Raw genomic sequence first — 14134 nt, forward strand, 5'->3', positions numbered from 1 at the left:
TTGTATTCCACACCCCATGTGTCAGGGTTGATGAAATTGATTTTAGGTGGCCGGGTGCAGTGGCTCACGCCTGTAATCCCAGTGCTTTGGGAGGCTGAGGCGGGCGGATCACCTGAGGTCAGGGGTTTGAGACCAGCCTAGCTAACATGGTGAAACCTTGTTCCTACTAAAAATACAAAAAATTAGCTGGGCATAGTGGCGCGTGCCTATAATCCCAGCTACTCAGGAGGCTGAGGCAGAAGAATCCCTTGAAGCCGGAAGGTGGAGGTTGCAATGAGCCGAGACGTGCCATTGCACTCCAGCTTGGGCAACAAGAGCCAAACTGTCTCAAAAAAAAAAAAAAAAAAGAAAAAGAAAAAGGAAAAAAAAAAAGAAATTGATTTTAGGAAAAATTAGGCTGCTGGAGATTTGTATTCTTAATACTCTATGTTGCTCCCCCTGGCACACACTGCTTTGGGAAGATTCATCTTCTGAGTCTGTCTTGAAAACTGCAACTTGAGGCTGGGTGTGGTGGCTCTCTCCTGTAATCCCAGCACTTTAGTAGGCCAAGGTGGGCAGATTATCTGAGGTCAGGAGTTCAAGACCAGCCTGGCCAACATGGTGAAACCCTGTCTGTACTAAAAAACAATTCGAAAATATTAGCCGGGCCTGGTGGCAGGCACCTGTAATCCCAGCTACATGGGAGTCTGAGGCAGGAGAATTGCTTGAACCTGGGAGGCAGAGGTTGCCAGATCACGCAGGCTGGGTGACAGAATGAGACTCCTTCTCAAAGAAAAGAAAACTGCAACTTGCTTGCAAAAGGAGGAAAGGCAGAAATTGAATCCAGAGTCAAATTAAAGGTCTAAACTCCTTTTCCCACAATTTTAATTCAGACCTTTCAACAATCACTTGTATTTTCTTATAGTATTAGCTCCTCTGTGCATGAATCAAAGTGTCTTTTCTTCTTTTGTGCTAAGGAATGCTTATCTAACAGCTACATCATCTGATGAATGGAAATGTATTTTTCATTAATGGGAGAGATGCTGTAATTTGGCTCAGTAGAATAATTATAATTAAAATTAAGAGGTCTTATCAGGGAAGTGATAAATAGAAGGCAGAAGTATAATAAAAAGAGGCCGCTCCTTAGCACAGCTGCAAAGATTGAAAGGAAAAAAAGAAGGAAGGAAGGAAGAAAGGAAAGAAGGAAGGAAGGAAGGAGGGAAGGAAGTTGTAACCCTGTGTCTGAATTTTGAATATTACCTTGGTTGCCCATTTTTCTGTAATTTACTACCATTAACTTCCTTTTAGAGAGTTAGTAAATACTGATAACTTATCAAACATGAAACAGGTTGAAGAACACATGTTTTAAGTGAGTGAATGGAACAAGAAGAAAAGGAAAGGCAAGTATTTGTTTTGCTTTGTCTTGCTAAAACAAAAAAGAAAAAGAAAATAGAGCCGGGCGCGGTGGCTCATGCCTGTAATCCCAGCACTTTGGGAGGCCGAGGCGGGTGGATCACGAGGTCAAGAGATCGAGACCATGACCATCCTGGTCAACATGGTGAAACCCCGTCTCTACTAAAAATACAAAAAATTAGCTGGGCATGGTGGCGCGTGCCTGTAATCCCAGCTACTCAGGAGGCTGAGGCAGGAGAATTGCCTGAACCCAGGAGGCGGAGGTTGCGGTGAGCCGAGATCGCGCCATTGCACTCCAGCCTGGGTAACATGAGCGAAACTCCGTCTCAAAAAAAAAAAAAAAGAAAAGAAAAAGAAAAGAAAAAACCTTTAATCCTAATTAAAACCTAAATCTAGCTACTTAAAAGGAAGCAGGACAGGCGCGGTGTTTCACCCCTGTAATCCCAGCACTTTGGGTAAACCAAGGCGGGCAGATTACAACGTCAAGCGATGGAGACCATTCTGGCCTGGTGAAGCCCCATCTCTACTAAAAATACAAAAATTAGCTGGGTGTGGTGGCGCGTCCCAGCTACTCCGGAGGCTGATGCAGGAGAATCACTTGAACCCGGGAGGCAGACGTTGCAGTGAGCTGGGATCGTGCCACTGTACTCCAGCCTGGCAACAGAGTGAAACTCCATCTAAAAAAAAAAAAGAGAGAGAAAGCAATCTATTAGACTCATATGAAGTAAACAGCAAAACGCTTTGCTAAGGAGTGCCCGGATAGCTCAGTCGGTAGAGCATCAGACTTTTAATCTGAGGGTCCAGGGTTCAAGTCCCTGTTCGGGCGTTTGTAGTTTTCCCCAAGGTGGATTTTATAAGCCCTTACGTTGAAAATTGAATTTAATTAATTTTTCATTGGTTTCAGAATATGTTAGATAAATATGTTCTCAGGGAGGAAAAAAAATGACTGGAAAATCATTTAATACCTTGGCAAGTATCGAGGTTTGGGACGGTGGTTTCCCAGAAAGACGTCAGTTTTCTGATTGCTCATAGCTGAGAAAGGAAGAAAAAAACACTTAAAAGCAAGCAGCTCCTACTCTCACCTCAAAAATAAAGTCTGTGAGAATGCATACCCTCATCAGCTTGATTTAATTATTCAACAATATGTACATATTTCAGAACATGATGTTCCACATCATAACATACAATTTTTATTTATCCATTAAGGAAAAAGAAACCGGCCGCCCGAACAGGGACTTGAACCCTGGACCCTCAGATTAAAAGTCTGATGCTCTACCGACTGAGCTATCCGGGCTCCCGTGGAGAAAAAGTTGTTCTGCTATACCTTACATAAGAGAGAGGGCCCTTGAGCGATTGCATCATCCACATTTTGTGGGACTGCTTTAACGCCAAGAAAGTTCGTGATCCGTGCGTAAAAAGAAAAACAAAAGGCCCAAATTCTGCACCTTTCACCAGCATCACCAGCTAATTCAGAGTTGCAAGATATCTATGCGCCTAGTAAGCATTATTAGGTAGGTTTCTTTGATTTGTAATATAATAGGTTCAGGATTAAAAGAATGGCAAGGTGTCACTTTTGAAGCGCTGTAATAACCTTAGATCTATTTTACCATTGGTAATAGGATGGACATCAGCGCTAAAACCTACCCAACGATAAAAAAAAAAAAGAGTCTGTCTAAGAGAGACTATGAATTTGCTATTCTGAAGCTATCGGGTTGCACTGCGCGGTATAAAGTGAAAGGAAGGATGGTGAGGTTATCCAGTGGGTCCCTTGAAAGCATCCAAGTCGTTTTTTTTGTTTTGTTTTGAGGCGGAGTCTCTCTCTGTCACCCTGACTGGAGTGCAATGGTAGGATCTCACGGTTCACTGTAATAACCTCCGTCTCCCGGGTTCAAACAATTCTCCTGCCTCAGCCTCCCAAGCTGCTGGGATTACAGGCGCCCACCACTATGCCCAGCTAATTTTTGTGTTTTTAGTAGAGACGGGGGTTTCACCGTGTTGGCTAACTTCTGGAACTTCTGACCTCAGGTAATTCGCCCGCCGCATCCAAGTAATTTTAAGGGGCGCAAACTCAGGAGAAATTCACGAGCAGCGACCTTGGGGGCAGAAGCCCTACTAAGCTAGAGAGACAGGAAAACTGAACGTGGCCTTGAAAAGAGACTTTTGATCTTGGCACTGGAGGTTTTTCCCTTCCGTAGCCAACGGTAATTTGAGCACTGCCCTCTGCTATGGAGCTGGTGTTGAGAATTACCACGGTAGAGCTTTGAGAGTGGGACATTAAAGCATCTTTGTTAGCTAATGTTGCTTTACAGATTCCATTCTTAATCTCTTTCCGGGTGATTGCTCTGGTCCAGCAATTCCACTTTTAAGAATTTGTCCTGAAGAAATAATCAGGGGTGTCCATATCCGGAGTAACTATTCCAGTAAGAAAAAAAAAAGAAAGAAAGAAATAATCAGGGGTGGCGGGCGCAGTGGCTCACGCTTGTAATCCACCACTTTGGGAGGCCGAGGCGGGCAGATCACGAGGTCAAGAGTTCGAGACCAGCCTGACCAACATGGTGAACCCCGTCTCTACTGAAAAATACAAAAAAAAAAAAAAAAAAAAATTAGCCCGCCTGTAGTCCCAGCTACTCAGGAGGCTGAAGCAGGAGACTCGCTTGAATCCAGGAGGCGGAGGTTGCAGTGAGCCAAGATTGTGCCACTGCACCCCAGCCTGGGCAACAGAGTGAGACTCCGTCTCAAAAAAAAAAAACAAAAAAAAAACGAAGAAAGAAATAATCAGGGGTGTACAAAAAGATCTGACTACAGGAGAGATCATCATGGCATTTTAATCAGAAACGAGTACCTGAATTGAACTTAGAAAGAAAAAAAAAGTAATCAGAAACAAGAAAAATAGCTACATAAATTATGGTACGGTTATAATTATTATGTAGCCATTAAACTCATGTTTTGGAAGAGTAGGATTTGGGAAAAAAATGGAAAGCATTTTTAAGTTAGGAAATATTTCATATCAATTGTGTTTTGTTTGTTTCATATTTTTGAGAAAGTGGTGCATATATGTGCATTGAAAAACAAAGGATTAAAAAAAGATAACACTGTTTGTAAAGAAAAAGGATAAATGCTTACACAAAGCCTGGGTTCTGAAGTTAGGTGCCCTGTTCAAATCCTGACTGCCACTGTGTAACTTAAGCAAGCTACTTCCCTGTGTGTCAGGACAATAGGATGATGGCAGGATTGAAATAGTATAGTATACACACAGTGTTTGCAGTAGTGTCTTACATGTAATAAGCATTCATAAAGGCATAAAGATTTAATGGCAAAGATGTAACAAGAACAGACCCTATGAATCCTGCTCTTTCAACCTTCTCTGACACCACTCACCTTTCAACAAAGGATATTTGATTGAAGTGGAATGAGATGTAGAAAGCTGATTTAAGGCTGGGCGTGGTATCCCAGCACTTTGGGAGGACTGCTTGAGGCTAGGAGTTTGAGAGGCACCTAGACAATATAGCCAGACCTGCCCCCTCCCGATCCTGCCCACCCCCCACATAATCAATTAATAAACTGGGCATGGTGGTGCCTGTCTGTGATTCCTGCTACTGGGGAGGCTGAGGTGGGAGGATCTCTTGAGCCCAGGAGTTCAAGACCAGCTTGGGCAACATGATGAAACTCCCTCTCTACAAAAAATACAAAAATTAAAAATTAGCCAAGTGTAGTGGCTTGAGCGTGTAGTCCCAGCTACTTAGGAGGCTGAGGTGGGAGGATTGCTTGGACCCAGGAGGTGAAGGCTGCAGTGAACCAGGATGGAGACACTGCACTCCAATCTGGCACTGTATGTTGGATCTGCATGTTACGACATGCACAAAAATCAATCACAAACACATTAACAGCCTAAGTGTGAAAAGCAAATCTTTCCAGTTGGCCTTTTGGACCCTTAAAAAAAGAAAAGCAAATCTTTGGAACTCTTAGAAGAAAATATATGAGAGTATCTTTATGACCCAGAAACAAGGAAGAATTTCTTATGTATCCAAGAAAAGCACAAAACATAAGAAAAATTAACAAATTTTATTTCATTAAACATTGTTAATCAAAGACAATGTTTAAAAAGTGAAAAGCTACATCTGTGAACTCATTATTTACAACACATATAACCAAGAAGGATTACGATCCAGATTATATGGAGAACCCCAAGTCAATAAGTAAAAGACAAGCCAGGCATTGTGGCTCACGCCTATTGTCCCAGCACTTTGGGGGGCCAAGGCAGGCAGATCACGAGGTCAAGAGATCAAGACCATCCTGGCTAACACTGTGAAACCCCGTCTCTACTAAAAATACAAATAATTAGCCAGGTGTGGTGGCATGCGCCTGTACTCCCAGCTACTCAGGAGCCTGAGGCAGGAGACTAGCTTGAACCCAGAAGGAAGAGGTTGCAGTGAGCCTAGATCGCACCACTGCACTCCAGCCTGGGTGACAGAATGAGACTCCGTTTCAAAAAAAAAAAAAAAAAGAAAAAAAAGTAAAAGGCAATCCAATAGAAAAATGGGCAAAAGATCTGATTAGGCAACTCATATATAGGAACCTTAAGGCGATAAATATGAAAAAATGCTTAACCTTACTAATAATCATGGACATATAAAACAAACCACCATGAGAAACCATTTTGCATTTATCAGATTCTTTTTCATAATTTGAAAATGCCAAGGACTGGCAAATATGTGCAGCAAGATAATTATTTTATTTTATTTTATTTTATTTATTTTTGCAGCAAGATAATTCTTACACACATCTATCAGGAGTGTGTTTTTTCTACAATCACTTTAGAGAGCACCTTGGCATAATCTATTAGGGTGGACTATATGTAGTCCATGATTCAGTAATTTTCTCTAGAGTACACATGGAGATAAGCATGAGAATGATAACAGCATTGTTTGCAATGGCAAACAATTGAAAATGCTTAAGTATTTATTAAAGGAGGAGATGAATAAAAAATTGTGGTGCATCCATTACTATTACAGGCTGAATTGTGTCCCTCTCAAAATTCATGTTCGACACCACCCCTAGTACTTCAGAACAGGAATGTATTTGGAGACAGTGCTTTTAAAGAGGTGATTAAGGTAAAATGAGGTAACATGGGTGGGCCCAACTGTCCTCATAAGAAGAGGAGGTCTTTTTTTTGAGATGGAGTTTCGCTCTTGTTACCCAGGCTGGAGTGCAATGGCGTGATCTCGGCTCACCTCAACCTCTGCCTCCTGGGTTCAAGCAATTCTCCTGCCTTGGCCTCCCGAGTAGCTGGGACGACAGGCGTGCGCCACCATGCCCAGCTAATTTTTGTATTTTTTAGTAGAGATGGGGTTTCACCTTGTTGACCAGGATGGTCTCAATCTCTTGACCTCGTGATCCACCCGCCTTGGCCTCCCAAAGTGCTGGGATTATAGGCATGAGCCACTGTGCCTGGCCCCCAAAGAGGAGGTTATATTACAGACAACATATAGACCAATGGGTAACCACACAAGGACGAGGACACAGTGAAAAGACAGCCATCTGCAAGCCAAGGAAAGAAGGCGTCAGTAGAAAGCTAACTTGCTAACATGTAGATCTTCAACTTCTCCAGAACTATGAAAAAATAAATTTCTGTTTAAGCCACTCAGTGGTATTTTGTTATGGTGACTCTAGAAAACTAATAAAATTACTATACAACAACTAATTATACATTCATACATTTCAATATATTTCTATATAACAACATTACAACATTAAAAATGAATTAATCAGGGCTGGGCACAGTGGCTCATGCCTGTAATCCCAGCACTTTGGGAGGCCAAGACGGGTGGATCACGAGTCAAGAGTTTGAGACCATCCTGGCTGACATGGTGAAACCCCATCTCTACTAAGAATAATTTTTTTAATAAAAAATTAGCCAGGTGTGGTGGTGTGTGCCTGTAGTCCCAGCTACTCGGGGGGCTGAGGCAGGAGAATTGCTTGAACCCCGGGTGGCGGAGACTGTAGTGAGCCGAGATAGTGCCATCGCACTCCAGCAAAACTCCGTTGTTGGGGGGGGGGGAATGAATTAACCATAACTACACAGTTTAACAGCACTGAACTTCACAATGATGAGCAAAAATGTAAGTTGCAGTTGATCACATATAGTTTGATGCCATTTGTAAAAATTTTAAAAGCATAAACATATTTTTAAGGAATATGTACACACATAAACCCTAAAGATCTTTAGTTTATATACACGTATATAAATGCATGGCAGGGGTAAACACCAAACTCAGGATAGTGGTTCCCCAGAGGCTGAAGGAAGGAGATACCATAGAGGTGACTGCGGGGAACTGTTTTGTGTGTGTAAAGTATTGTTCTTTAGGAAGAGGAATGGGAAAAGGGAGATCATATCCTTTATATCTTTTTTTTATTTTTTAAAGACGGGGTTTCACCATATTGGTCAGGTTGGTCTTGAACTCCCGACCTCAGGTGATCCGCCCACCTTGGCCTTCAAAGTGCTTGGATTACAGGCGTGAGTCACCACGCCTGGCCTCTTTATACCTTTTGATATGTATAAAGTCATTACTTTTTTCCAGAAAAGCTTTAGGCCAATAATACTGACTTCTAATTTTTTTTTTTTTTTTTTGAGACGGAGTTTCGCTCTTGTTACCCAGGCTGGAGTGCAATGGCGCTATCGCGGCTCACCGCAACCTCCGCCTCCTGGGTTCAGGCAATTCTCCTGCCTCAGCCTCCTGAGTAGCTGGGATTACAGGCACGCGCCACCGTGCCCAGCTAATTTTTTGTCTTTTTAGTAGAGACGGGGTTTCACCATGTTGACCAGGATGATCTCGATCTCTTGACCTCGTGATCCACCCACCTCGGCCTCCCAAAGTGCTGGGATTACAGGCTTGATGACTTCTAATTTTTTTAAAACTAGAAGGGGCCATAAGAAATGGTTGAATTCAGCCATTTTATTTTACAGATTAGGGAACTGAAGATGTGAAACACTGTGTAACTTTTTCTGGTTTCCAGAAATAGCTAGATTAGAACCGAGGTTTCCTGTCTTTTTAATCAAATCGACAATTTGTGAGTATAGCTTTTTTTTTTTTTTTTTTTTTTGAGACGGAGTCTCGCTCTGTTGCCCAGGCTGGTGTGCAGTGATGCAATCTCGGCTCACTGAAACCTCTGCCTCCAGATTCAAGTGATTCTTCTGCCTCAACCTCCTGGGTAGCTGGGGTTATAAGCATCTACCATCACACCAAGCTAATTTTTGTATTTTAAATAAAGATGGGGTTTTGCCATGTAGCCAGGCTGTTCTCGAACTCCTGACCTCAAGTGATCTGCCTGCCTTGGCCTCCCAAAGAGCTGGGATTACAGGCGTGAGCCACCACACCCAGAATTTTTTTTTTTTTTTTTGGTAAGGTTACTTGACTGGTAGAAAAGGGAAATCTTACAGTAGTGTTTTTTTAAAATTATTATTATGGCAAGTCATTTTATGAAATCCTTGGGAACAGATGGAGAAATGTTGCCAGATGTTAACCACATTAAGGGAGATCACTGCTGGCTTAAGAACAACATTGGAGGCCAGGCGAGGTGACTCATGCCTGTAATCCCAGCACTTTGGGAGGCCGAGGCAGGCGGATCACTTGAGGTCAGGAGATTGAGACCATCCTGGCCAACATGGTGAAACCCCATCTCTACTAAAAATACAAAAATTAGCTGGGTGTGGTGGTGTGCACTTGTAATCCCAGCTACTCAGGAGGCTGAGTCAGGAGAATGCCTTGAACATGGGAGGCGGAGATGGTAGTGAGCCAAGATCATGCCACTGCACTCCAGCCTGGCAATGGAGCCAGATTCCATCTCTCTCTTTTTTTTTTTTTTTTTAAAAGATGGGGTTTCGCCATGTTGGCCAGGCTGGTCTTGAACTCCTAACCTCAGGTGATCCACCCACCTCGGCCTCCCAAAGTGCTAGGATTACAGGCATGAGCCACTGCGCCCGGCCCAGACCCCATCTCAAAACAAAAACAAAAACAAAGAACCCACAAAATTAGCCAGGTGTGGTAGTGGGTGCCACCTGTAGGATTAAAGGATTACACCTGTAATACTAACACTTTGGGAGGCCAAGGAGGGAGAATCACTTGAGGCCAGTAGTTCCAGACCAGACTGGGCAACATAGTAAGATCCTGTGTCTATTTCTTTAAAAAATTAGAAGATGAGTAATTACTCACAAATCAGTGTCAACCATGATGGGAAAAACTCTATTCTTAACCACGGCCTATTCAACATATTTATCAAGGTTCTATCTATCTATCTATCTATCTATCTATCTATCTATCTATCTATCTATCGAGACGGATTCTCGCTCTGTCACCCAGGCTGGAGTGCAGTGGCTCGATCTGGGCTCACTGCAACCTCCTCTTCCCAGTTTAAGCAATTCTCCCTCAGCCTCCCAAGTAGCTGGGATTACAGGCGCCCAACACCCTGGTCGGCTAATTTTTTTTGTATTTTTAGTAGAGACAGTGTTTCACCATGTTGGCCAGGCTGGTCTCAAATTCCTTACCTCAGGTGATCCCCCCGCCTCGGCCTCCCAAAGTGCTGGGATTAAAGGCATGAGCCACTGTGCCCAGCCCTCAAGGTTTTTTTTTTTTTTTTAAGATGGAGTCTCACTCTGTCACCCAAGCTGGAGCGCAGTGGCACAATCTCTGCTCACTGCAACCTCTGCCTGGGTTCAAGCGATTCTCCCACCTTAGCCTCCTGGGTAGCTGGGATTATAGGATATCTGCCACCACACCCAGCTACAGCCCTCAATGTTTTAAATGAAGACAAATTAGAGATGTTGGTGAATATTTTGCCCAAATTGAAAGGGCTCATCTCTCTTAAACTAGGAAAGGGTAACTGCAGCTCATCAATCATTGCACTTAGCACATTCTTTTTACCTGGACAGTCTGACTCCTCTACTAGACAGATTCCAGATCTTGTTTTGGAATCCTCTAGGTTGGTGCTCGGCACACAATAGGATGCTCAGCTAATTAAAAAACTTTTTTTTTTTTTTGTAGAGATGGGGATCTTGCTTTGTTGCCCAGGCTGGTCTTGAACTCCTGGGCTTAAACGATCCTCCCACCTTGGTCTCCCAGAGCGTTGGGATTACAGGGGTGAGCCACTGCACCTGGCCTCAACAAATACTTGTTGATCTTACACAAACGGAACTGCATGAACAGATCATATTCCAAGACTCCAGGAGACATTAGGAAAGGATCCAAACTAACCAGATGCTATTTAAAAGTTACAAAAAAAAAATTCCTGTTGGAAGTTTTAAAAAAAATACTAATTGCACAAAAGGACAGGGGAAATAGTTGACAGTGGTTCGCCTAAAAAAGCTCCCCCACACCTTTTCTTTTTTTCCAGTGAGGTGGCTGCAGATTTCTATGAAAAAATTAATTCTTCAGCTCCTTTATGGAACTCTGGATCTCCCAGCTATGCAGGAGTTTATGCTAGAAGCACGGCAAGGTGGAATGCACAAATTTAAGGACGGTTATTGCCCTGAGTTCTTTTGCATGGGTCTGTATCCAGCACTGGGAGCCACGTTTTGTATTGTTTATTGGGAGAGATAAAAATGGTATATACATGAATAACTAAAACAATACATGGTAAATGCTAAAAGAGAGGTGCAAAGAACACTGAGATGGAGCTTTCTTGGGTTACACAACCAGGTCTAACGTTTCCTAGTATAGAAGAGCTTTCAACAAACCTCTCAGGCAAGTTGCCTTCAAATGACATTACTTCCCCTAAATACCTAATTGCATTTATTTCAGGATGACTCTTAAATGTTAGAGGATTTTTTAGCTAAAATATACTGCCTTGTAATTTCTATTGGTTTTAGTTCTGCACTTTGGAGCAGAGAATAAGGCTCCGTTATTTCCAATATTATACTATTCAGTTATTTGAAGACAGCTCCCAACCCTTTCCCTCGTTTGTTTTTTTTCCTTTTTTTGAGACTGACTTCCGCTCCTAACGCCCAGGCTGGAGTACAATGGCTTGATCTCGGCTCATTGCAACCTCTGCCTCCCGGGTTCAAGTGATTCTCCTGCTTCAGCCTCCCAGGTAGCTGGGATTATAGGTGCCCGCCACCACGCCCAGCTAATTTTTTGAATTTTTAGTAGAGACGGGGTTTCTTTATTTTGGACAGGCTGGTCTGGAACTCCTGACCTCAGGTGATCCGCCCACCTCGACCTCCCAGTCTGGGATTACCGCTGTGAGCCTCTGCGCCTGGCCTCCCTCGTTTATAAGCAGGTTAAAAATTCCTTTGAGCCTTCAACTATTTTTCTTTTTTTCTTTTCTTTTCTTTTTTTTTTTAAAGGAGTTTCACTCTTGTTGCCCAGGTTGGAGGGCAATGGTGCAATCTTGGCTCACTGCAACCTCCGCCTCCTAGGTTCAAGCGATTGTCCTGTCTCAACCTACTGAGTAGCTGGGATTACAGGGGCGCACCACCACGCCCGGCTACTTTTTGTATTTTTAATAGAAACAGGGGTTCAAAAAAGAAAGAAAGAAAGAAACAATGGTTCACCATGTTATGTTGGTCAGGCTGGTCTCGAACTCCTGACCTGAGGTGATCCGCCTGCTTCGGACTCCCAAATGGGACTACAGGGGTGAGCCACCGCCCCTGGCGCCTTCAAACATTTCTTATTTGACATGGCTTCAAGCTTTCTTACCACCCTAGTGATGCCTTCGCCCCGTTTCTCCTCCTTACCATCCTTGGGGAGTAAGGATGAATACTGGCGAATGCCAGAGGAAGCGTAGTTTTTCCGAAGAGCTGAAGGCAGCCTGTGATTACGACCTTAGCTCTTCCCCTTCTCTGCTTTCTGATCTCCTAATACACGTCCGTAAGTATCACAAGACCCTGCAAGTCCCTCAAATATTCTTGAAATCTGAAGACTTTCAACCTTCCGGGCCCCATGACTCTCTCCCGGAACTAGGATCTACTCTATGGTATAGAGCTCAGCCTTGCTAGCTCTCTAGTCCTCCGATTGCCCCATCTATGGTTTCGGAGGCCTTACCGGAAGCCCTCGCGTAGGGCCTTGTGGGAGGCCGGAAGTTGCGGCTTCATTACTCGCCATTTCAAAATGCTGCCTAGGCCCTTGGACCTGTGACTGCCACCCCTCCCCCTCCCCGGGCTCGACCGGGGAGAGATTCATGGAGTTGCCGTAAGGTGTGGCTCTTGGCCTTCGTCGGCGGGGTGCCGGGAGCGGTAGCTGGAGAGTGAGGGGCGGGCAGCTGTACCGCCAATTGTGCGGGCCTGGAAGCGGGGGTAGCGGGTGGGAGGAGCTTGAGGCGTGGGTCTGGCGGCTTGGGGAATGCCGCGCCGGGCGGAAGGAGGACTCGTGGGGAGGGGAAGGGTTGTGGGATAAGGGCTCGCGGAAGATAGAAGTGAGGGTGGGTGACGTGATGTAACTGGCCATCTGGTGACACACCCAAAGTCGACGTAGTTGGATTGAGTTTAAGTGGACACAACATTTGAGGGCCATTGAGGCAATTCAGAGAATAGAAGTGGGAGAGAGGGAGGTGGGGAGCATGTCATTGACGTGTCTTAAGTTTTTAAGATATTTTTAGGACTGCGGAAGGTCTGCCTTAGAGACACTTGAGTCCTTGTTTGAAAATGCTCGTGTTGGAGCCACACCGAAACGTCCAGACAGTATCGAGATGGGGTTCAGAGAAATATATTTTAATAAGCACATCTCCCAGTGAATTTTGTATACCTTAAAGCTTGAAAACCACAATTTTTTTTTTTTTTTGAGTGGAGTTCCGCTCTTTTTGCCCAGGCTGGAGTGCAGTGGCGCGAGCTAGGCTCACTGCAGCCTCCGCCTCCCAGGTTCAAGTGATTATCCTGCCTCAGCCTCGGGAATAGCTGGGATTATAGGCGCCCGCCACCACGCCCGTCTAATTTTTGTATTTTTAGTAGAGATGGGGTTTCACCGTGTTGGCCAGGCTGGTCTCGAACTCCTGACCTCAGATGATCCGCCCGCCTCGGCCTCCCAAAGTGTTGGAATTACAGGTGTGAGCCACTGCGTCTGCCCATGAACCACAGTTTTAAAGCGACACCTGGAGAAGATGCTGCACCTCTGTTCATTCATCAGGGAAGATCATTGTTAGGGAGTGCCTCCAAGCCCCGGGGTTGTTGGCATGTGGAATTAGTATCTGTCAAAGATACTTGCAACCTCTTGGTATTAAGTATGCCTATATCTCAGTTTAGATTTAGTACTCTCTTTCCTCTTACGTACTTTTTTTTTTTTTTTTTTTTAAATAGATGGGATTTTGGCCAGGCCTAGTGGCTCACGCTTTTAATCCCAGAACGTTGGGAGGCAGAAGGGGCAGGATTGCTTAAGTCCAGGAGTTCGAGACAAGCCTAGGCAACAAACTGACACCCCACCTCTGCCAAAAATCAGCGAGGAGTCATGTCTGGAGCTTCTAGTCCCACCTGCCTGAGAGACTGAAGTGGGAGGATTACTTGAGCCCAGGAGGTCGAGGCTGCAGCGAGCCGGGATGGAGCCACTGCACTCTAGGCAACAGCGGGAGAGCCTGTCTCAAAAAAAAAAAAGATGAGTTCTCACTGTGTGCTCAGGCTGGAGTGCAGTGGCTATTCACAGAAGTGATCATTGCACACTACAGCCTGAAACTCCTTCACTCTGGGGATCCTCCTGCCTCAGCCTCCGGAATAACTGGGAATACAGGCACAGGCCACCACCTGCAGTTGGTTTTTTAAGAT

The 14134-nt window shown here is 44.4% G+C and overlaps 1 protein-coding gene, 1 long non-coding RNA gene and 2 other non-coding genes across 6 annotated transcripts in view; 2 read left to right on the plus strand and 2 right to left on the minus strand.

The window, feature by feature from the left end:
* Positions 1–1790: 1790 nt before the first annotated feature.
* Positions 1791–12474, minus strand: LOC135268218 (uncharacterized). The gene is made up of 3 exons (XR_010336499.1): positions 12122–12474; positions 2358–2424; positions 1791–2069 (listed from the first exon to the last, which is right to left on the minus strand). It is a non-coding gene; the product is annotated as an uncharacterized LOC135268218 (long non-coding RNA).
* Positions 2146–2218, plus strand: TRNAK-UUU (transfer RNA lysine (anticodon UUU)). Its single transcript has one exon. It is a non-coding gene; the product is annotated as a tRNA-Lys (tRNA).
* Positions 2614–2686, minus strand: TRNAK-UUU (transfer RNA lysine (anticodon UUU)). The gene has a single exon. It is a non-coding gene; the product is annotated as a tRNA-Lys (tRNA).
* The window catches only part of MDM4 (MDM4 regulator of p53), a 49045-nt gene continuing 47359 nt past the window's right edge, over positions 12449–14134 (plus strand). Inside the window, exon 1 of one of the 3 annotated variants that reach the window (XM_064360269.1) lies at positions 12449–12580. The gene's annotated coding sequence lies outside the window, so the exon portion shown is untranslated. The remainder of the gene's footprint in view (positions 12581–14134) is intronic. The other 2 variants (XR_010336498.1, XM_012459388.3) reach the window with 2 other exon arrangements.

Source organism: Aotus nancymaae, unplaced genomic scaffold (assembly GCF_030222135.1).
Source record: "Aotus nancymaae isolate 86718 unplaced genomic scaffold, 86718_ANA_hifiasm-v0.15.2.pri h1tg000039l, whole genome shotgun sequence".
NCBI classification, from domain to species: Eukaryota; Metazoa; Chordata; class Mammalia; order Primates; family Aotidae; genus Aotus; species Aotus nancymaae.